Below are 21310 nucleotides of genomic sequence, written 5' to 3'. Positions count from 1 at the left end.
ATTGTAGGAGGAAACCGGAGCACCCAGAGGAAACCCTTGCAACTGTGAGAAGAGTGTGCAAACTCCACACAGACAGCAGCCGAGACTAGAATGGAATGCAAGTTGCTGGATCTTTCAACCGTTAGAGGCTGTGGACTGGAGGATTGGAAATCTATGCATGTTGGTCACTAAAACATCAGGTAAAGTATCAGAAATGCTGCCTTTTATATTTGGGCAATTGTAGTACCAGTAGGAAAGAAAACTGCAGATGCTGGTTTAAATCGAAGGTGGACACAAAATGCTGGAGTAACTCAGCAGGTCAGGCAGCATCTCTGGAGAGAAGGAATGGGTGATGTTTTATGTTAAGAAGGGTTTTGACCCAAAACGTCACCCATTCCTTCTCCCCAGAGATGCTGCCTGTCCCGCTGAGTTACTCCAGCATTGTAGTACCTCATGGAAACAGGGCCTTTGACCCACCGAGTCCACGCCGATCACCCGTATGCATTACTTCTATATTATTCCGTGTGTGCTCCCTGCTCCAGGGGCAGGTTATAACCTACAGACCCGCATGTCTTTGGGATATGAGAGGAAACCCATGCAGTCACAGGGAGAATGTACTAACTCTACACAGACAGCGCCCAGTGTCAGGATCGAACCCGGGTCTCTGGCACAGTGAGGTAGCAGCTCTACCCATGGCACCAGAAATTGAAAGCTTTCTGTCGTCCCTGGCTGTGATGACAAAGGCCAGAGATGAAGAGACAAAGGGCGTGCGATTAGGATAGAAGAGGTGCGAATTGTGAAGTCAGAGGTAGGAATGTAGTGGGAGGGAAGAAATACGTGTGAGTACAAGTGGGACAGAGAGATGGAAAAAACAAGGGACTGCAGATGCTGGTTTACAAAGACAGACATAAAGTGCCGGAGTAACTCAGCGGGTCAGGCAGCATCTGTGGAGAACATGGAGAAGGGACATTTAGGGGAGAGAAAGCTGGATAAAGCCTGACAAGTGATAGGTGGTTACAGATGAGGGGGAATTTGATGGTTGGACAAACGCCAAAGACAAAAGGCGTGAGATTAGGATAGAAGAGGTGCGAATTGTGAAGTCAGAGGAAGGAATGGATGGGGAGGGGAGGATCCGGTGTGGGTACAGGTGGGGCATAGGGAAGGTCGGGGGAGGGAGGGGGCGGTGAAAGAGGTGCGGGGGTTTATATTCGTTATCTGAAATTGGTGGATTCAGTGTTCGTACTGGTGAGTTGTAAGTTATCCAAGCAATAGTTCGAGCAAATCACAAATTGCTCAGGGGACTTAGTGGGTCAGCCAGCATCTGTGGAGTTAATAGACAGACTGTGTTTCTGGGGTCAGGACCCTTCTTCAGACTGAATAGTGATAGTTTCACTGTGACAGGACTTGCATGGGTGAGTGAGTTAGAAGCCTTCCTTTTGTGCAGGGTATTTAGATTCAAATGCGGGCTAGACATGGGATTGGGAGCCAGCCCAGGCATTGCTAATCCTTCTTCACCGTGGCAATCAAATGTTACAGCTCCTCCCTCTTCTGTCGTGGGGTAGACTTAGACTGACTCCCCTCCCACCACCCCCCCCCCCCCTCCCACCACCCCCCCCCCCCCTCCCACCACCCCCCCCCCCTCCCACCACCCCCCCCCCCCCTCCCACCACCCCCCCCCTCCCACCACCCCCCCCCTCCCACCACCCCCCCCCTCCCACCACCCCCCCCCTCCCACCACCCCCCCCTCCCACCACCCCCCCCCTCCCACCACCCCCCCCCTCCCACCACCCCCACCCCTCCCACCACCCCCCCCCTCCCACCACCCCCCCCCTCCCACCACCCCCCCCCTCCCACCACCCCCCCCTCCCACCACCCCCCCCTCCCACCACCCCCCCCCTCCCACCACCCCCCCCCCTCCCACCACCCCCCCTCCCACCACACCCCCCCCCTCCCACCACCCCCCCCCCCTCCCACCACCCCCCCCCCTCCCACCACCCCCCCCTCCCACCACCCCCCCCCCCTCCCACCACCCCCCCCCCTCCCCAATATTTGCTCATCCCCCAAGACTTTCCACTTGTCACTTTAATTTCATGTTTCATATCCTGGCATAAATAAAGTTCTATCGTATCATATCTGCCACTGAAGGCAGTGGAGACCAATTCACTGGATGTTTTCAAGAGAGAGTTAGATTTAGCTCTTTGGGCTAACGGAATCAAGGGATATGGGGGAAAAAGCAGGAACGGGGTACTGATTTTAGATGATCAGCCATGATCACATTGAATGGCAGTGCTGGCTCGAAGGGCCGAATGTCCTCCTCCTGCACCAATTTTTCTATGTTTCTATGTATCGTATCGCTCAAATGCCGGCCTATGATTGTGCCGTCACATCCTCTGACCTTCATCCTGAGTTAAAAGTCAGAGGTCTGAAGCAACAGCTGTTACGATTATCTCACAGTGTGAAACAAATTCAGGGCTGTGAATGGTCGGTTTCCTGCACAGAGCGACATGGGCAAGAGATCGAGTTTCTGGAACGGTGTGACCTTCAGACAATCTGAGTTCCTGCCACAGTAACTGGGTGAGGCTGCATCTGAAAATAGGCACGGACTGAACTGATTGTGTTTAGTTCCATCTACTGTGTAGGAGGAAAACTGCAGATGCTGGTCTAAATCGAAGGGAGACACAAAATGCTGGAGTAACTCAGCAGGACAGGCAGCATCTCGGGAGGGAAGGAATGGGTGACATTTCGGGGCAAGACCCTTCTTCAGACTGATGTCAGGGGAGGGGGTGGGACGCAGGATGGGGTTTGGAGTGAGAGATGGATCAGCCGTGATTGAAAGGCAGAGGAGACTTGATGGGCCGAATTGTACTCCTATCACTTATGATCATATGAACATTTTCATCTTTCCTTTCTCTGGATGTAGGAAAGCCTCTCCAGGATGCAGCCTGCTTGATGGGAATTTAAATCCGTGAACCAAGACTGACACAAAAAGCTGGAGTAACTCAGCGGGACAGGGGATCTTATCGAAACATATAAGATTATTAAGGGGTTGGACACGGTCGAGGCTGGAAACATGTTCCCAATGTTGGGGGAGGCCAGAACCAGGGGCCACAGTTTAAGAATAAGGGGTCGGCCATTTAAAACGGAGATGAGGAAGAACTTTTGCAGTCAGAGAGTTGTGAATCTGTGGAATTCACTGCCTCAGAAGGCAGTGGAGGCCAATTCTCTGAATGCATTCGAGAGAGAGCTAGATAGAGCTCTTAAAGATAGCGGAGTCAGGGGGTATGGGGAGAAGGCAGGAACAGGGTACGGATTGAGAATGATCAGCCATGATCACATTGAATGGTGGTGCTGGCTCGAAGGGCCGAATGGCCCACTCCTGCACCTATTGTCTATTGACAGGCAGCATCTCTGGAGAGAAGGAATGGGTGACGTTTCTGGTGACGAAGGGTCTGGACCTGAAACGTCACCCATTCCTTCTCTCTAGAGATGCTGCCTGTCCCACTGAGTTACTCCGGCATTTTGTGTCTATCTTCGGTTTAAACCAGCATCTGCAGTTCCTTCGTACACACACTAAGACTGACATGTACACTATCCACATGGAAGTTTAGTTTAGTTTTGAGATACAGCATGGATACTTTGGCCCACGGAGCCCGCGCCGACCAGCGATCCCTGGTTCTATCCTACACACTAGGAGCAATTTTATAGAAACCAATTAACCTACAAACCTGCACGTCTTTGGAATGTGGGAGGAAACCGGAGCACCCGGAGAAAACCCACGTGGTCACAGGGAGAACGTACACACACCGTACAGACAGCGCCCGCAGTCAGGATCGAAAACCTGGTCTCCGGCGCTGTGAGGCAGCAGCTCTACCCGCTGCGCCACCGTGCCGGCATGTACACTATACTCATGGAGGTGGAAATGGAGAAATTATTAGCAGTAAGATAGACACAAAGTGCTGGAGTAACTCAGCGGGTCAGGCAGCATCTGTGGAGAACATGGATAGGTGACGTTTCACAGAGTGCTGGAGTAACTCAGTGGGTCAGGCAGCATCTGTGGAGAACATGGATAGGTGACATTTCACAGAGTGCTGGAGTAACTCAGCGGGTCAGGCAGCGTCTCTGGAGAGAGGGATTAGGTGATGTTTCGAATCAAGACCCTTCTTCATAACCCAATTAGTACACATAGAAATGACCAGAGTGAGCACAAAGGTTTTTGATGAATCAGTTGTGTTTCTAAGAGTGCCCAGCAGAGGGAGGTGTTGCACCACCAGGATCAGTATTGGTTTATTACTGTGGGGAAAGAAACCGCAGATATTGATTTACACCGAAGGTCGACACAAAAAGCTGGAGTAACTCAGCGGGACAGGCAGCATCTCTGGAGAGAAGGAATGGGTGACGTTTTAGTCTGAAGAAGGATCTCGACCTGAAACGTCACCCATTCCTTCTCCACAGAGATGCTGCCTGTCCCGTTGAGTTACTACGACAAGGAAGTCGAACATAGAAACATAGAAACATAGAAAATAGGTGCAGGAGTAGGCCATTCGGCCCCTCGAGCCTGCACCGCCATTCAATATGATCATGGCTGATCATCCAGCTCAGTATCCCGTACCTGCCTTCTCTCCATACCCCCTGATCCCTTTAGCCACAAGGGCCACATCTAACTCCCTCTTAAATATAGCCAATGAACTGGCCTCAACCACCTTCTGTGGCAGAGAATTCCACAGATTCACCACTCTCTGTGTGAAAAAAAACTTTCTCATCTCGGTCCTAAAAGACTTCCCCCTTATCCTTAAACTGTGACCCCCTTGGTCTGGACTTCCCCAACATCGGGAACAATCTTCCTGCATCTAGCCTCTCCAACCCCTTAAGAATTTTGTACGTTTCTATAAGATCCCCCCTCAATCTTCTAAATTCCAGTGAGCAGATCTCCTCGCCCCAGCACGCACACAGACTGACACACTGATGCACCTGGTGCTCACGTCACTGAGCGATGCTGAGGTCAGGCCAAGGTACACATCATCTATGACGTGTACTCACACACTCACTCACACCCACTTACCCACGCAATGCACAGCACACTGCCAGCCAGGGGATGCCAGGGACTTGCGGCCCAGTTGATTTACGGTTTCGTTGTCTATACGCTCCCTTGGTGCTGCAAAAATAGAATTTAATGCATTTTTAATTATCTGGGAATTAAGAATCAGCTTTTACCTGTAAATGATATGAGTATTGCAGTTGGGAGGTTATGTTGCAGTTGTATAAGATGTTGGTGAGACTGCGTTTAGAGTATTGTGTTCAGTTCTGGGCATGGTGTTAGAGGAAGGCTATGTGAAGGTTTGGCGTGTGTGCCTGTTTCTCGGCATGATGTAGCTGGTGGGTGCAGCCTCCTGTGTTAGAGCGTACAGCTTCCTGGAGACAGCACACACAGGAACCGACACAGACTGTACAGCCCCAGCCTGTCACTGAAGGTAACGTAGAGTGACTGCTTATAGACACAGAATTCTGGAGTAACTCAGCGGGACAGGCAGCATCTCTGGAGAGAAGGAATGGGTGACTGAAGAAGAGTCTCAACCCGAAACGTCACCCAATTCCTTCTCTCCAGAGATACTGCCTGTCCCACAGAGTTACTCCAGCATTTTGTGCCTATCCAAAAACCAGCATCTGCAGTTCCTTCCTACACAATAAACCATTGCTCGTCTTCTCACACCTCCCATGGCAGCTCATTCTCTCTAGTTCAGGCAACATGCTGGTGCACCTTTTCCAACGCCTCCACTTCCTTCCTGTAATGTGGAGTCCACAACTGCCTGCAATGGCACCTGACCTAAAGCTGCCACGCGACTTGCTAACCTTTACACTCGACCAGCGAAGGTAAGCATGCCACACACCTTCTTCACCTGCCTGTCCACCTGTGTTGCCACTTTCAGGTATGGGCTTACAGGAGAGCCTGGTTGCTGAGCCTGGTTCTAGTTGCCTGCAGGACTGTTATTTTGTCACACAATAGTCTGTGGCTGTCAAACCACTTCATTCCCAATATGTGGAGTAACTCAGCTGGTCAGGCAGCATCTGTGGAGAACATGGATAGGCGGCATTTTGGGTCAATACCCTTCTTCAGAGTCTGATGAAGGGTATCGACCCGAAACGTCACCTATCCATGTTCTCCACAGATGCTGCCTGACCCGCTGAGTTACTCCAGCACTCTGTGAAACGTCACCTATCCATGTTCTCCACAGATGCTGCCTGACTCACTGAGTTACTCCAGCACTCTGTGTATTAAGCAGCATCCACAGTTCCTCGTTTCTCCTCCTAGTTCCTGTGCTGACACCTGCGACTGGGCTCATTGCCAAGGTGCTGTCTGTGTGCGTATTGTACATTGCGACTTCTGTTCTGGACACATGACCTGTCACTGTGTGGATCTGGACAGAACAGGTTGTTCTGTGGCATCTTGGACCGGATGTTGTTGAGATGTGCAGCTTGTTTCTGTGGACAAATGACGTGCACAGAGCTGGTGGTTGTGTTTGATAATAGTTAGAGGAAGCTTGCAGATTAGCCTCAGTGCGACACACTGTGTGTGTGTGTGTGTGTGTGTGTGTGTGCTGGAGAACCCTCAGACTCAGAGACTCACTCCCAAATAAGGGACAAAGGGCGACCCCTCTCCATCCCACTGCAAGGGAATGCAGCCTTGCTGACAAGAACAGTTATTTGCAATTTAATTTTTATTCAGCACTGTCTGAACAAACGGTTCTGGGAACAGGAACTCCAGCGGGTAGTTTAATCGTCCAACCCCTGACACCCGCACTAATCAAGAATCTATCTATCTCTGCCTTAAAAATATCCATTGACTTGTGGCCTCCACAGCCGTCTGTGGCAAAGAATTCCACAGATTCACCACCCTCTGACTAAAGAAATTCCTCCTCATCTCCTTCCTGAAGGAACGTCCTTTAATGCTGAGGCTGTGCCCTCTGGTCCTAGACTCTCCCACTAGTGGAAACATCCTCTCCACATCCACTCTATCCAGGCCGATCACTATTCTGTACCTTTCAATGAGGTCCCCCCTCATTCTTCTAAACTCCAGTGAGTACAGGCCCAGTGCCGACAAATACTCTTCATACATTAACCTACTCATTCCTGGGATCGTTCCTGTAAACCTCCTCTTGACCCTCTCCAGAGCAGCTCATCCTTCCTCAGATATGGGGCCCACAATTGCTCACAATATTCCACATGCGGCCTGACCAGCACATTGCCTTATAGAGCCCCAGCATTACATCCCTGTTTTCATATACAAGCCATCTTGAAATAAATGTTAGCATTGAGTTTGCTTTTTTTACTACCGATTTGACTTGCAGATTAACGTTTTGGGAATCCTGCACCAGCACTCCTAAGTCCCTTTGCACCTCCGATTTCTGGATTCTCACCCCGTTTAGAAAATAGTCTACGCCTTTATTCCTACCACCTATATCGTTCTCATCAAGCCAAGCTGAGATCTACAAGGCCATCAGAGGCTCAGCCAGACTGACCTTTCTGTTCTGATGTATTAGAAACATAGAAAATAGGTGCAGGAGTAGGCCATTTCGGCCCTTCGAGCCTGCACCGCCATTCAATATGATCATGGCTGATCATCCAACTCAGTATCCCGTACCTGCCTTCTCTCCATACCCCCTGATCCCTTTAGCCACAAGGGCCACATCTAACTCCCTCTTAAATATAGCCAATGAACTGGCCTCAACTACCTTCTGTGGCAGAGAATTCCACAGATTCACCACTCTCTGTGTGAAGAAATGTTTTCTCATCTCGGTCCTAAAAGATTTCCCCCTTATCCTTAAGCTGTGACCCCTGGTTCTGGACTCCCCCAACATCGGGAACAATCTTCCCGCATCTAGCCTCTCCAACCCCTTAAGAATTTTATATGTTTCAATAAGATCCCCCCTCAGTCTTCTAAATTCCAGCGAGTACAAGCCCAGTCTATCCAGTCTTTCCTCATATGAAAGTCTCTCTCTGCCACCATCAGTCACTATTTCTGAGTCATCCCCTTCCCTCCCCCTCCCTCCCCCTCCCTCCCCCTTCCCTGACCCATCCCAACCTCCCATCCCCCTCCCATCCACCCTTCCCCAACCCCCCATTCCACCCCCACCCCCCATCCCACCCCCACCCCCCTCCGCTTTGATTTTGCCTGTTTCTGTGCTGTATCTCTAAACTAAACTAAAACTAAGCCTTCCAGTTGGAACGAGCGCGTTTAGTGCATTATGTTTAGTGCATTTAAACAGAATGACAGCACAAATGGGGGAAGATACAAACGTCCCAAACTTGGATATTTTTAGAACAAGTGAAACCGGTCCCAAATCTGTGACAGTCCCCCTAAAGAAGTGAGAAACACTGTCCATGTGCTTCCTTCCTCTTTTGCTTCGTGTGTCCCTCTCCCCCCTCTCCTTCCTCTGGGTGGGAGGTGACTCAGCCAGGGAGAGGCAGGCTGGTGGGGAGAGTGCGTCTGCCAGCAAGGCACAGACAGATGGACCCCACTCTCTGACACAACACACTTTGTGGGGCAGTCACATGTACCAGCAATGTGCCGTGTTAGTGCCTGGCTCAGAGCATGCATGTGCCGTGTTAGTGCCTGGCACAGAGCATGCATGTGCCGTGTTAGTGCCTGGCTCAGAGCATGCATGTGCCATGTTAGTGCCTGGCTCAGAGCATGCATGTGCCGTGTTAGTGCCTGGCTCAGAGCATGCATGTGCCGTGTTAGTGCCTGGCTCAGAGCATGCATGTGCAGGAAGGAACTGCAGATGCTGGTTCAAACACAACTTAGACAATTAAGGGTCAGAGTGGGAATGGGAATTAAAGTGTTTGTTCACACAGAGGGTGGTGGGTGTATGGAACGAGCTGCCGGAGGAGGTAGTTGAGGCTGGGACTATCCCATAGTTTAAGAAACAGTTAGACAGGTACATGGATAGGACAGGTTTGGAGGGATATGGACCAAGTGCAGACAGGTGGGGCTAGTGATGTTGGGACATGTTGGCCCATGTGGGCGAGTTGGGCCGAAGGGCCTGTTTCCACACTAGCCATTCGGCCCATCAAGTCTACCCCGCCATTCAAACATGGCTGATCCATCTCTCCCTCCTAACCCCATTCTCCTGCCTTCTCCCCATAACCCCTGACATCTATACTAATCAAGAATATATCTATCTCGGCCTTAAAAATACCCAATGACTTGGCCTCCACAGTCGTCTGTGGCAATGAATGCCACAGATTCACCACCCTCTGACTATCAAAAAAGTAAAGTATTGTTTGTAATTGTGTTTGCATTGATGATATTCTTTCATTAGTTCAGGATGTGATCTCGGAACCGACAGCTCATTGCCATTGCACCGTTGTCAGGAAGGACAACATCTTTCTAATGACGCTCATCTCTGTAAGAAATGCTAATTTTCCTCTCCTTAATTGAAGACTCTAGTTTCACCAGCTGCCAAACCTTGCTGTTACAGTGATTAACCTTTCCTTCAACTGCGATGAGTTTAAAGCAAAATAGTCCTATATTTGTTCAATCCACCCATTGCCTGAGCCCTGCCCTTCCTCAGCTCAGTGAAGGTTAGTCGGTTGTCTGTTCTCTTCACTAGTTTTAAAAAAACATTTCAACATCAACAATGAATTACAGATTCTGGTTAAGACGCAAAAAGACACTAAGTGCTGGAGTAACTCAGCGGGTCAGGCAGCATCTGTGGAGAACATGGATAGGTGACGTTTCACAGAGTGCTGGAGTAACTCAGCGGGTCAGGCAGCATCTGTGGAGAACATGGATAGGTGACGTTTCACAGAGTGCTGGAGTAACTCAGCGGGTCAGGCAGCATCTGTGGAGAACATGGATAGGTGACGTTTCACAGAGTGCTGGAGTAACTCAGCGGGTCAGGCAGCATCTCCGGAGAACATGTTTCAGTCTGAAGAAGGGTCTCGACCTGAAACGTCACCTATCCATGTTCTCCAGAGATACTGCCTGACCCGCTGAGGCACTTTGTGTCATAGAGTCATAGAGTGATACAATGTGGAAACAGGCCCTTCGGCCCAACGTGCCCACACCGGCCAACATGTCCGAGCTACACTAGTCCCACTTGCCTGCACTTGGTCCATATCCCTCCAAACCTGTCCTATCCATGTACCTGTCTAACTGTTTCTTAAACTATGGGATCGTCCCAGCCACAACTACCTCCTCTGGCAGCTCGTTCCATACACCCGCCACCCTCTGTGTGAAAAAGTTACCCCTCAGATTCCTATTGAATCTTTTCCCCTTCACCTTGAACCTGTGTCCTCTGGTCCTCGATTCCCCTACTCTGGGCAAGAGACTGTGCATCTACCCGATCTATTCCTCTCATTCCTTTTGCATTTTGACACCAATCACCCACTTTAAGCCTCTCTGTGTTCGCAAGGCAGACCACTATTTCTTTTAACAATTAATATCATGACTTTCCAGATTCACATGGTGGTATGAGCAAACCTTCATATCACAGCGTTTCCAAGATTCCAGCATCTGCAGTCTCCAGAGTTTATTGAAACTGTTCTGTCCATAAATGTAGCTCTGCCAGTAAGCAAGAATACATGGCATCAGACTTGTTTGCAAGAATTTATAAATATATATCTAATACCAACCTCTTAATGGACTGCCCCAGATATATTTAGAATATGTAAATGCTTCTGCTTTGCAGTAAGTGTTCCGCATTAATGTGGAAATGAATCTGTGTACAAAATGAGTTGTCACCACCGTGAATTCTCGGCGTGTGACTTCTGATCGAAACCATGCAAATATTTCCCACACAAGCTGGACAGTGACGCAGCGGTAGAGTTGCTGCCTCACAGCGCCAGAGATCCACGTTCGATCCTGACCACGGGCACTGTCTGTATGGAGTTTGCATGTCCTCCCTGTGACCTGCGTGGGTTTTTCTCCGGGTGCTCCGGTTTCCTCCCATATTCCAAAGACGTTCAGGTTTGTAGGTTAATTGGCTTGGTATAATTGTAAATTGTCCCTAGTGTGTGGGCCCACCGAGTCGGCGCCGACCAGCGATCCCCGCACACTAACACTATCCTACACACACTAGGGACAATTTACACTTATACCAACCAACTAACCTACAAACCTGCACGTCTTTGGACTGTGGAAGGAAACCGAAGTTCCCGGAGAAAACCCACGCAGGTCACGGGGAGAACGTACAAACTCCGTACAGACAGCACCCGTAGTCGGGATCCAACCTGGGTCTCCGGCGCTGCAAGCGCTGTAAGGCAGTAACTCTACCGCTGCGCCAACGTGACCGTCCATTAGTGGACACATCTTGACAACCAACCCGAACAAGGGTCCTGACCCAAAATGTCGTCCGTCTATCCCCTCCACAGATGCTGCCTGACCCGCTGAGTTACTCCAGCACTCTGTGAAACGTCACCTATCCATGTTCTCCACAGATGCTGCCTGACCCGCTGAGTTACTCCAGCACTCTGTGAAACGTCACCTATCCATGTTCTCCACAGATGCTGCCTGACCCGCTGAGTTACTCCAGCACTCTGTGAAACGTCACCTATCCATGTTCTCCACAGATGCTGCCTGACCCGCTGAGTTACTCCAGCACTCTGTGAAACGTCACCTATCCATGTTCTCCACAGATGCTGCCTGACCCGTTGAGTTACCCCAGCACTCTGTGAAACGTCACCTATCCATGTTCTCCACGGATGCTGCCTGACCCACTGAGTTACTCCAGCACTCTGTGTTGTCACGTCTACCCTGCCACACCCTCTCTGGATATTCTAGGTCTCAGTGACATCACTCTTCGTTCCTCTAAAACCCAGGATTAACAATTACCTAGACGTTCCAGCAGTGGTGACCGAATCAACCCCTTAACAAGGCTCAAGGGCTCTTGGTTTAATGTATTAATGAATTGTACACTTTCAACATGGTGGCACGGTGGCGCAGCGGTAGAGTTGCTGCCTTACAGCGCTTGCAGCGCCGGACACCCGGGTCCAATCACGACTACGGGCGCTGTCTGTACGGAGTTTGTACGTTCTCCCCGTGGGATTTTTCCGAGATCTTCAGTTTCCTCCCACACTCCAAAGACGTGCAGGTATGTAGGTTAATTGGCTTGGTGTATGTGTGAATTTTGTGTGTGTGTGTGTGTGTGTGTGTGTGTGTGTGTGTGTGTGTGTGTGTGCGTGTGTGTGTGCGTGTGCGTGTGCGTGTGTTCTGCAATGGGGACATTGGGGGTTAAAATGAGCGGAATAGTCTTCTACAGGAATAATAGCAGGAAAGGCCCAGTGATATTGAAGCTTCCACTTGGTCTCAGAATCATGAGAAACAAGTAGGTGATGCCACGGAGCTGAATAATTACCCGGGGAAATCACACTAACCTCCCACAGAAACCAAGAACTCTTTACAAGAAAACCCTCTCCTTATTTGTCACTTCACGCTGTCAGCAATAACGCGGCAACATTTATATGAATCATTCTCCCCCGCCAGCAGAGAGTGGAATCATTAACCCCCTGTGTTTAGATTAGATAACCCACGCATAGGGTTGCCAACTTCCTCGCTCCCAAATACGGGACAAGGTGACGTCGCCGCCCCGCGCCCCACGTGACCTCACCCCGCCCGGGCGGCCGCCATTGGTGTAGCGGGAGCACATGGCCTCTGGCTGGGTGAGGTCACGTGGGGCGCGGGGCGGTGACGTCACCCGTATTTGGGAGTGAGGAAGTTGGCAACCCTACCAATACGGGACAAGGGCAGTCCCGTACGGGACAAACTAATTTAACCCAAAATACGGGATGTCCCGGCTAATACGGGACAGTTGGCGACCCAACACCCACGCAGGTCACGGGGAGAATGTGCAAACTCCGCACAGACAGCACCCGGGGTCAGGATCAAACCTGGGTCTCCGGTGCTGTGAGGCAGCGGCTCTACCCGCTGCACTACCCTGCCGCCCCTGTTTCAAAGTTCATCTAATTATGAGGGACATGTGTATGGAAGATATTCACAGTCTTTTCTCCAGGGAATGGGAGTCTAAAACTAGAGGCCACAGGTTTAAGGTGAGAGGGGGAATGATTTAAAGGAAACTTGAAGGACAGGTTTTCACAAGTTCACAGGTTATAGGAGTAGAATGAGGCCGTTCGGCCCATCGAGTCCACTCCGCCATTCAATCATGGCTGATCTCTGCCTCCTAATCCCATTTTCATGCCTTCTCCCCATAACCTTTGACACCCGTTCTAATCAAGAATCTGTCTATCTCTGCCTTAAAAATATCCACTGACTTGGCCTCCACAGCCCTCTGTGGCAATGAGTTCCACAGATTAACTACCCTCTGACTAAAGAAGTTCCTCATCACCTCCTTTCTAAAAGAGCGCCCTTTAATTCTGAGGCTGTGCCCTCTGGTCCTAGACTCTCCCACCAGTGGAAACATCCTCTCCACATCCACTCTATCTTTGCCTTTCATTATCCTGTAGGTTTCAATGAGGTCACCCCTCAACCTTCTAAACCTCAGCGCGTACAGGCCCAGCGCGTACAGGCCCAGCGCGTACAGGCCCAGCGCGTACAGGCCCAGCGCGTACAGGCCCAGTGCTGTCAGTGCTGTTTACATAGATGTTGGTGGGTATATAAAACAAGATTTAGGTTTTGATTTATTATTGTCACGTGTATGAGGTATAGTGAAAAGCTTCGTTTTGCATTCTATCCAATCACTTCATATAATGTTATACATAAATACAATAAAGGCAATGGATAGAGCAAAGGGGACAATGCAGGGTGCAGAATATAGTTCTCAACATTGTAGCGCATCAGTTCCATAGAAACACGCTGCCAGAGGAGGTGGGAGAGACCAGGTACAATTAGAACATTTAAAAAACACAAACTAGTTCACAGATAGGAAAAGCTTAGAAGGATATGGACCAAGTGCGGGCAAATGGGATGGGCTTGGAGAGGCATCATGGTCAGCATGTAAGACTTGGGCTGAAGGGCCTACTTCCCTACTGTCCAACTCTAAAGATGTAGAGAGTAGGAAGGAACTGCAGATGCTGGTTTACACCGAAGACAGACACAAAGTGCTGGAGTAACTCAGCGGGTCAGGCAGCATCTCTGGAGGAAAGGAATGGGCGATGTTTCGGGTCGAGACCCTTCTTCAGACTCAGAGTCAGGGGAGAGGGAGACTGGAGGTATGGAAGGGTAAGGTGTGAAAACAACAGATCAAAGCAGATGTTGGCCAAGGAAATGTACAATGGTTCATTGTTGGCTGAGAATGAGTCATACAAACAGTAACATTAACCACTTAAAAAAAAGACTATGTAAATACCTCGAACGTGGTAAAATAACTGAGTGTCTCAACGCTTATTTATTGAATGATTCAGTGCTGAGATGTTCATGGAACTGCTGACAAGTGACCTGGTTCTGTGATGGGCAGGAGGAAGAGCATGATCTTGCCTGGGCAAACCCAACAATGGGAATCAATGCCAAGCAACAGGTGGGCAAACAGGAAATATCTACACAACCTGTTACTGTGTCGGAAGGAACTGCAGGTGCTGGTTTAAATCCAAGATAGACACAAAATGCTGGAGTAACTCAGCGGGTCAGGCAGCATCTCTGGAGAGAAGGAATGGGTGACGTTTCGGGTCGATACTTAAGAAGGGTCTCGACCCGAAACATCAGCCATTCCTTCCCTCCAGAGATGCTGACTGTCCCGCTGAGTTACTCCAGCACTCTATGAAACGTCAGCCATTCCTTCCCTCCAGAGATGCTGCCTGTCCCACTGAGTTACTCCAGCACTCTATGAAACGTCACCCATTCCTTCCCTCCACAGATGCTGCCTGTCCCGCTGAGTTACTCCAGCACTCTGTGTCTATCTCAGTTACTCTGTGGGTCTCTGTGTTATTTTTCTGAGGTGGAAACTTTGTTCAGAAGTAGTTTGCAGAATCGAAAGTTCCGTGACATCACCTGGGGTCTGCACAGTTGGAGCGTACTTGTGGTTTAGTGATCTGAGCCGTGAACAAAGGGTGGGAGAGAGGGGTGAACCCTCCTGCTCTTGCCGATGTACATTACCTCGTGGTTTTTGACTGCATCAATAACTGATCCATTTCCTCTCATAAATGTCAATAGACGTGGAGAGGACCTTTCCACTAGTGGGAGAGTCTAGGACTAGAGGTCACAGCCTCAGAATTAAAGGACGTTCATTTTGGAAGGAGATGAGGAGAAATTTCTTTCGTCAGAGGGTGAAGAATCTGTGGAATTCTTTGCCACAGAAGGCTACAGAGACCAAGTCAGTGGATATTTTTAAGGCAGAGATAGATAGATTCTTGATCAGTGCGGGTGTCAGGGGTTATGGGGAGAAGGCAAGAGAATGGGGTTAGGAGGGATAGATAGATCAGCTATGATTGAATGGAACAGTAGACTTGTTGGGCTGAATGGCCTAATTCTGCTCCTATCACATGACCTTATGACCACAACTGGTTGCAACGAGACAAAGATTTCAGCAACACCCTTCCATCCAGTTCAGGGATCACACAAGGCCCAGTGTAGCCAATGGGGTATTCATGTGGTGCAACCTCTCTCCCAGAGCTGAGTACAGGACAGTCACACACGGGAAGATCCATGTGATAGCCAGCTGGTCGTAACTTGCTGCAGCTTAAACATTGCCCAGCAGACCCGTGGAGCCAACAGAGGCTCCACCACTGGACAGCATGGCTCAGTGATGGAGAAACAGGGGAGGGAAGGGTCCTGTGATGAAGCTGTGGGGGGGGAATGGCCCTGTGATGGAGCTGTGGGGGGGGAATGGCCCTGTGATGGAGTTGTGGAGGGAATGGCCCTGTGATGGAGTTGTGGAGGGAATGGCCCTGTGATGGAGCGGTGGGGGGAATGGCCCTGTGATGGAGCTATGGACAGAGTGGCCTAGTGATGGAGCTGTGGAGGGAATGGCCCTGTGAAGGAGCTATGGACAGAGTGGCCCTGTGATGGAGCTGTGGAGAGAATGGCCCTGTGATGGAGTTATGGACAGAGTGGCCCTGTGATGGAGTTGTGGAGGGAATGGCCCTGTGATGGAGCTATGGACAGAGTGGCCCTGCGATAGAACTGGAGAGGGATGGCCCGGTGATGGAGGAACAGGACTGGGAAGGGCCCTGTGATGGAGTTGTAGAGGGGATGGCCCTGTGATGGAGCTGTGAAGTGAATGGTCCTGTGAAGGAGGAGATATAACAGACAGCTAGTCTAAGAAGTCAGGGCTCTGAGCTGAACCCAATTTGTTCTCTGTATATCTGGCGGTTCGTGAAGATTGAGGGCCAACAGAGGGCCCTTTGTTATGAAGGATTCTCAGCCCAAAACGTCACCTATCCATGTTCTGCAGAGATGCTGCCTGACCCACTGAGTTACTCCAACACTCAGTGAAACGTCACCTATCCATGTTCTCCACAGATGCTGCATGACCCACTGAGTTACTCCAGCACTCTGTGAAACGTCACCTATCCATGTTCTCCACAGATGCTGCCTGACCCGCTGAGTTACTCCAGCACTCTGTCTTTTTTAGACTCATGGGATCAAACAGCATGGAAACAGGCCCTTTGGCCCAACTTGCCCAACATGTCCCATGTACACCAGTCCCGCCTGCCTGCATTTGGCTCATATCCCTCTAAGCCTATCCTATCCATGTACCTGTCCAAATGTTTCTTAATAGTGATAGTACTTGCCTCAAATACGTCCTCCAGCAGCTCGTTCCATGTACCTACCACACTCTTGTTCAAAAAATGTGCCCGTCGGTTTCCTATTAAATCTTCCCCCCTTCACCTTAAATCTCTGCCTTTTGGTTCTTGATTCCAGCATTGTAAAACAGAATCTACAGTTCCTATTTTCTAAACCTATACATGTTACCCAGCACACTGTGGAAAACATTCAAACTTGTGGTGAGTCCACCTGCATCTAACTCCAGCATCTCGTTACCACCAGCAAGCTAGGTAGGACAACAGGCAGTGAGATCTGAGAGATTATCAGGCCCAGGGCACCGCAAGCTGGGTGCGGTGGGAACAACTTCACTGTTTAATTGCTTCGGCGGTGGGTAATAATATAATAATATCTTCAGAAAGTGTTTACAGGAAGTGTTTGACATCTTGTTTTTGTTTTTCTTCCTCTGCACTTCCTGCCACAGAGGTTGAGAAATGTCAGAGGCAAAGTGGAGATTAAAATCACCAGGGGATCACTCCAGAAAGTACATTAAAATTGTAAATTAGTAGTAGAGTGTAAACGACTTCTTCATGGAATGAGTATCAGAGTGCAACTATAAATCTTGGGACCACACAGTACGGTTGCCAACTGTCCCGTATTAGCCGGGACGTCCCTTATTTTGGGCTAAATTAGTTTGTCCCGTACGGGACCGCCCTTGTCCCGTATTAGTAGGGTTGCCAACTTCCTCATTCCTAAATAAAGGACAAAGTGTGACGTCACCGCCCCGCGCCCCAAGTGACCTCACCCAGCCAGCGGCCACGTGCTCCCGCTCCACCAATGGCGGCCGCCATTGGTGGAGCGGGAGCACGTGGCCGCTGGCTGGGTGAGGTCACGTGGAGCGCGGGGCGGTGACGTCACCTAGTCCTGTATTTGGGAGTGAGGAAGTTGGCAACCCCACCACACGACCACTTTTGGATCTTTTACAGAATATAATACAATAGTCCTAATGCCTCACTAACATCCCACCTTCTATACTTAATATAGACACAAAATATAGACATATAGAACAAATGAATGAAAGTTATGCAAAAAAGTAACGATGATAAAGGAAACAGGCCATTGTTAGCTGCTTGTTGGGTGAGAACGAGAAGCTGGTGCAACTTGGGTGGGGAAGGGGTGGAGAGAGAGGGAATGCCAGGGCTACTTGAAGTTCGAGAAATCAATATTCAAACCGAAGATAGACACAAAATGCTGGAGTAACTCAGTGGGTCAAGTAGCAGCTCTGAAGAGAAGGAGTCATAGAGCGATACAGTGTGGAAACAGCCCCTTCAGCCCCACTCGCCCACACCGGCCAACAATGTCCCAGCTACACTAGTCCCACTTGCCTGCACTCGGTCCATATCCCTCCAAACCTGTCCTATCCATGTACCTGTCTAACTGTTTCTAAAACGATGGGATAGTCCCAGCCTCAACTACCTCCTCTGGCAGCTTGTTCCATACACCCACCACCCTCTGTGTGAAAAAGTTACCCCTCAGATTCCTATTAAATCTTTTCCCCTTCACCTTGAACCTATGTCCTCTGGTCCTCGATTCCCCTACTCTGGGCAAAAGACTCTGTGCATCTACCCGATCTATTCCTCTTTATGATCTCCCCTCATCCTCCTGCGCTCCATGGAATAGTGACCCAGCCTACTCAACCTCTCCCTATAGCTCACACCCTCTAGTCCTGGCAACATCCTCGTAAATCTTTTCTGAACCATTTCAAGGGTGGGGGAGGAATAGAGAGAGAGGGAATGCCGGGGTTACGAGGTTAGAGAAATCAATATTCACGCCGTGAGCTGTAATCTGCTCGAGTGATTGTCCACTTGTTGGAATGGCTCATTGACAGAGTTTGTGCGGCCTGCCTGTGGCAGTGAGTGTCTCTCCTATTCTGCTCCTCGCACTGTCTCACTGTGTAGGAAGGAACTGCAGATGCTGCTTTAAATCAAAGATGCTGGAGTAACTCAGCTGGACGGGCAGCATCTCTGGAGAGAAGGAGTGGGTGACGTTTCGGGTCGAGACCCTTCTGACCTGCTCCTGCCACTGATAATCTTATGGAGGTGCAGGGGAATCCTGCTGTAAAACTCCAGCCCCCCCCCCCCTTTACCCAGTGCGTGAGTTTCCAGTCCCCCCTTGACCCAGGCCGTGAGTTTCCAGGCCCCCCGTGAGTGTCCAGTCCCCCCTTGACCCAGGCCTTGAGTGTCCAGACCCCCCTTGACCCAGGCCGTGAGTGTCCAGACCCCCTTGACCCAGGCCGTGAGTGTCCAGTCCCCCCGTGAGTGTCCAATCCCCCTTGACCCAGGCCTTGAGTGTCCAGACCCCCCTTGACCCAGGCCGTGAGTGTCCAGACCCCCCTTGACCCAGGCCGTGAGTGTCCAGACCCCCCTTGATCCAGGCCGTGAGTGTCCAGGCCCCCCCTTGACCCAGGCCATGAGTGTCCAGTCCCCCGTGATTGTCCAGTCCCCCCTTGACCCAGGCCTTGAGTGTCCAGACCCCCCTTGACCCAGGCCGTGAGTGTCCAGACCCCCCTTGACCCAGGCCGTGAGTGTCCTGCCCCCCCTTGACCCAGGGAGTGTCCAGTCCCCCCCCTTGATCCAGGGAGTGTCCAGGCCCCCCTTTGACCCAGGCCGTGAGTGTCCTGCCCCCCCTTGACCCAGGGAGTGTCCAGTCCCCCCCTTGATCCAGGGAGTGTCCAGGCCCCCCTTGACCCAGGCCGTGAGTGTCCAGTCCCCCCCTTGACCCAGGCTTTATTGTTGCAACCCGCGACCCCGCCTCCCACGGAATCCCCACTACGTCACCGCCCGCCCGGGGGTGTTCCCAGCCCCTCCCACCACGTACAGTGACGTCACATGCCCTCATGTGGACGGGAAGGGCGTGATTCCCCGTGACGTCAGTGCCCTAATATGGCAGGGCCAGGCGGGGCTTCCGGGTTGGGAGACTATAACAGCAATGTGACAGAGTGGTGGCCGGAGGGCAACTCAGCATCTGCGAGGAAGGGACCAGTGGGCTGTTCGAGTCCAGACCCCTCTTCAAAAACTAAAACAGTTGACAGATTTATTGAAACTAGGAGATTAATTTCCAACACCCAACTTTAACCCGTCGTAACTCCAATCGTAAGTATGCAAACTGTGGAGCGTCGGCAGAGCAGTCTTGACAGAAATGTGCCCTTGTTTTATTTCATAGAAATGTGTGGCAGAGATGCCGGCTCGGCGCATGATGCCCGGGTTCGATCCCGACCTCCGGCGCTGTCTGTGTGGAGTTTACGCGGTCTCCCTGCAGCTCCAATAGATTCCTTCCCTCCCAAAGACGTGCGTGTTTTTAGGTTCATTGGCACTTTTAAAAATTGTCCCTCGTGTGTAGGGAGTGGATGCGAAAGCGGGATAACACAGAACTAGTGTGAACGGGAGAAAATAAAAGATAAAGTGCTGGAGTAACTCAGCGGGTCAGGCAGCATCTCTGGAGAAAGGAGATAGAGCGATAAGGATAACGGAGAGGATCAGATAAATAAATGCGAGATCCACTTTGGTGGCAAGAACAGGAAGGCAAATTATTATCTGAATGGTGTCAGATTAGGAAAAGGGGAGGCGCAACGAGACCTGGGTGTTCTTGTACATCAGTCACTGAAAGTAAGCGTGCAGGTACAGCAGGCAGTGAAGAAAGCCAATGGCATGTTGGCTTTCGTTGCGAGAGGATTTGAGTTTAGGAGCAAGGAGGTCCTTCTGCAGTTGTACAGGGCCCTGGTGAGACCGCACCTGGAGTACTGTGTGCAGTTGTGGTCTCCAAATTTGAGGAAGGACATTCTTGCTATTGAGGGCGTGCAGCGTAGGTTCACCAGGTTAATCCCCGGGATGGCGGGGCTGTCATATGAGGAAAGAATGGGTCGACTGGGCTTGTATTCATGGAATTTAGAAGGATGAGAGGGAATCTTATAGAAACATATAAAATACTTAAAGGTTTTGACACGCTAGATGCAGGAAAAATATTCCCAATGTTGGGGGAGTCCAGAACTAGGGGCCACAGTCTACGAATAAGAGGTAGGCCATTTAAAACGGAGATGAGGAAAAACCCCTTCACCCAGAGAGTTGTGAATCTGTGGAATTCTTTGCCACAGAAGGCAGTGGAGGCTGATTCACTGGATGCTCTCAAGAGAGAGTTAGATTTAGCTCTTGAGGCTAACGGAATCAAGGGATACGGGGAGAAGGCAGATACGGGGTATTGATTGTGGATGATCAGCCATGATCATATTGAATGGCGGTGCGTACAGGCTCGAAGGGCTGAACGGCCTCCTCCTGCACCTGTTGTCTATGTTTCTATTGTTTGTGTGAGATGCTGGTTGTTCTATTACACGTGTTAAGGTGCTGATTGTTTGTGAACAGAGACGCCGCGTTCCCCAGTGAAGGGGGGAGATGGTGAAGGGGATGTCTTGCAGTGAGCTGGCCGAGACGCTGCTGCAGGAGCGGGGGTCGCTGCTGGTGTTGGATTGCCGCTCGTTCCTCAGTTACAACGCGTCCCACATCAGGGGGTCCCACAACGTTTACTGCAGCTCCATCGCTAAGCGCCGCAGCCACGGCTCACTGCCGCTACACACGCTCCTCCCGCCCGCCCTCCGCCGCTCCTCACACCGACAACTCTTGCTGCTGG

At 50.7% G+C, this 21310-nt stretch overlaps 1 pseudogene across 1 annotated transcript in view; it reads left to right on the top strand.

The window, feature by feature from the left end:
• The first annotated feature begins 19652 nt into the window (after positions 1-19652).
• Positions 19653-21310, top strand: part of LOC144610396 (dual specificity protein phosphatase 5-like) — a 4512-nt pseudogene continuing 2854 nt past the window's right edge. Inside the window, exons 1-2 of the transcript XR_013549413.1 lie at positions 19653-19782; positions 21046-21305. The product of XR_013549413.1 is annotated as a dual specificity protein phosphatase 5-like (transcript). The remainder of the gene's footprint in view (positions 19783-21045; positions 21306-21310) is intronic.

The sequence above is a fragment of the Rhinoraja longicauda genome, chromosome 36 (assembly GCF_053455715.1).
Source record: "Rhinoraja longicauda isolate Sanriku21f chromosome 36, sRhiLon1.1, whole genome shotgun sequence".
In the NCBI taxonomy this organism is placed as follows: domain Eukaryota; kingdom Metazoa; phylum Chordata; class Chondrichthyes; order Rajiformes; family Arhynchobatidae; genus Rhinoraja; species Rhinoraja longicauda.
This window is presented reverse-complemented; position numbering and strand designations above follow the sequence as displayed.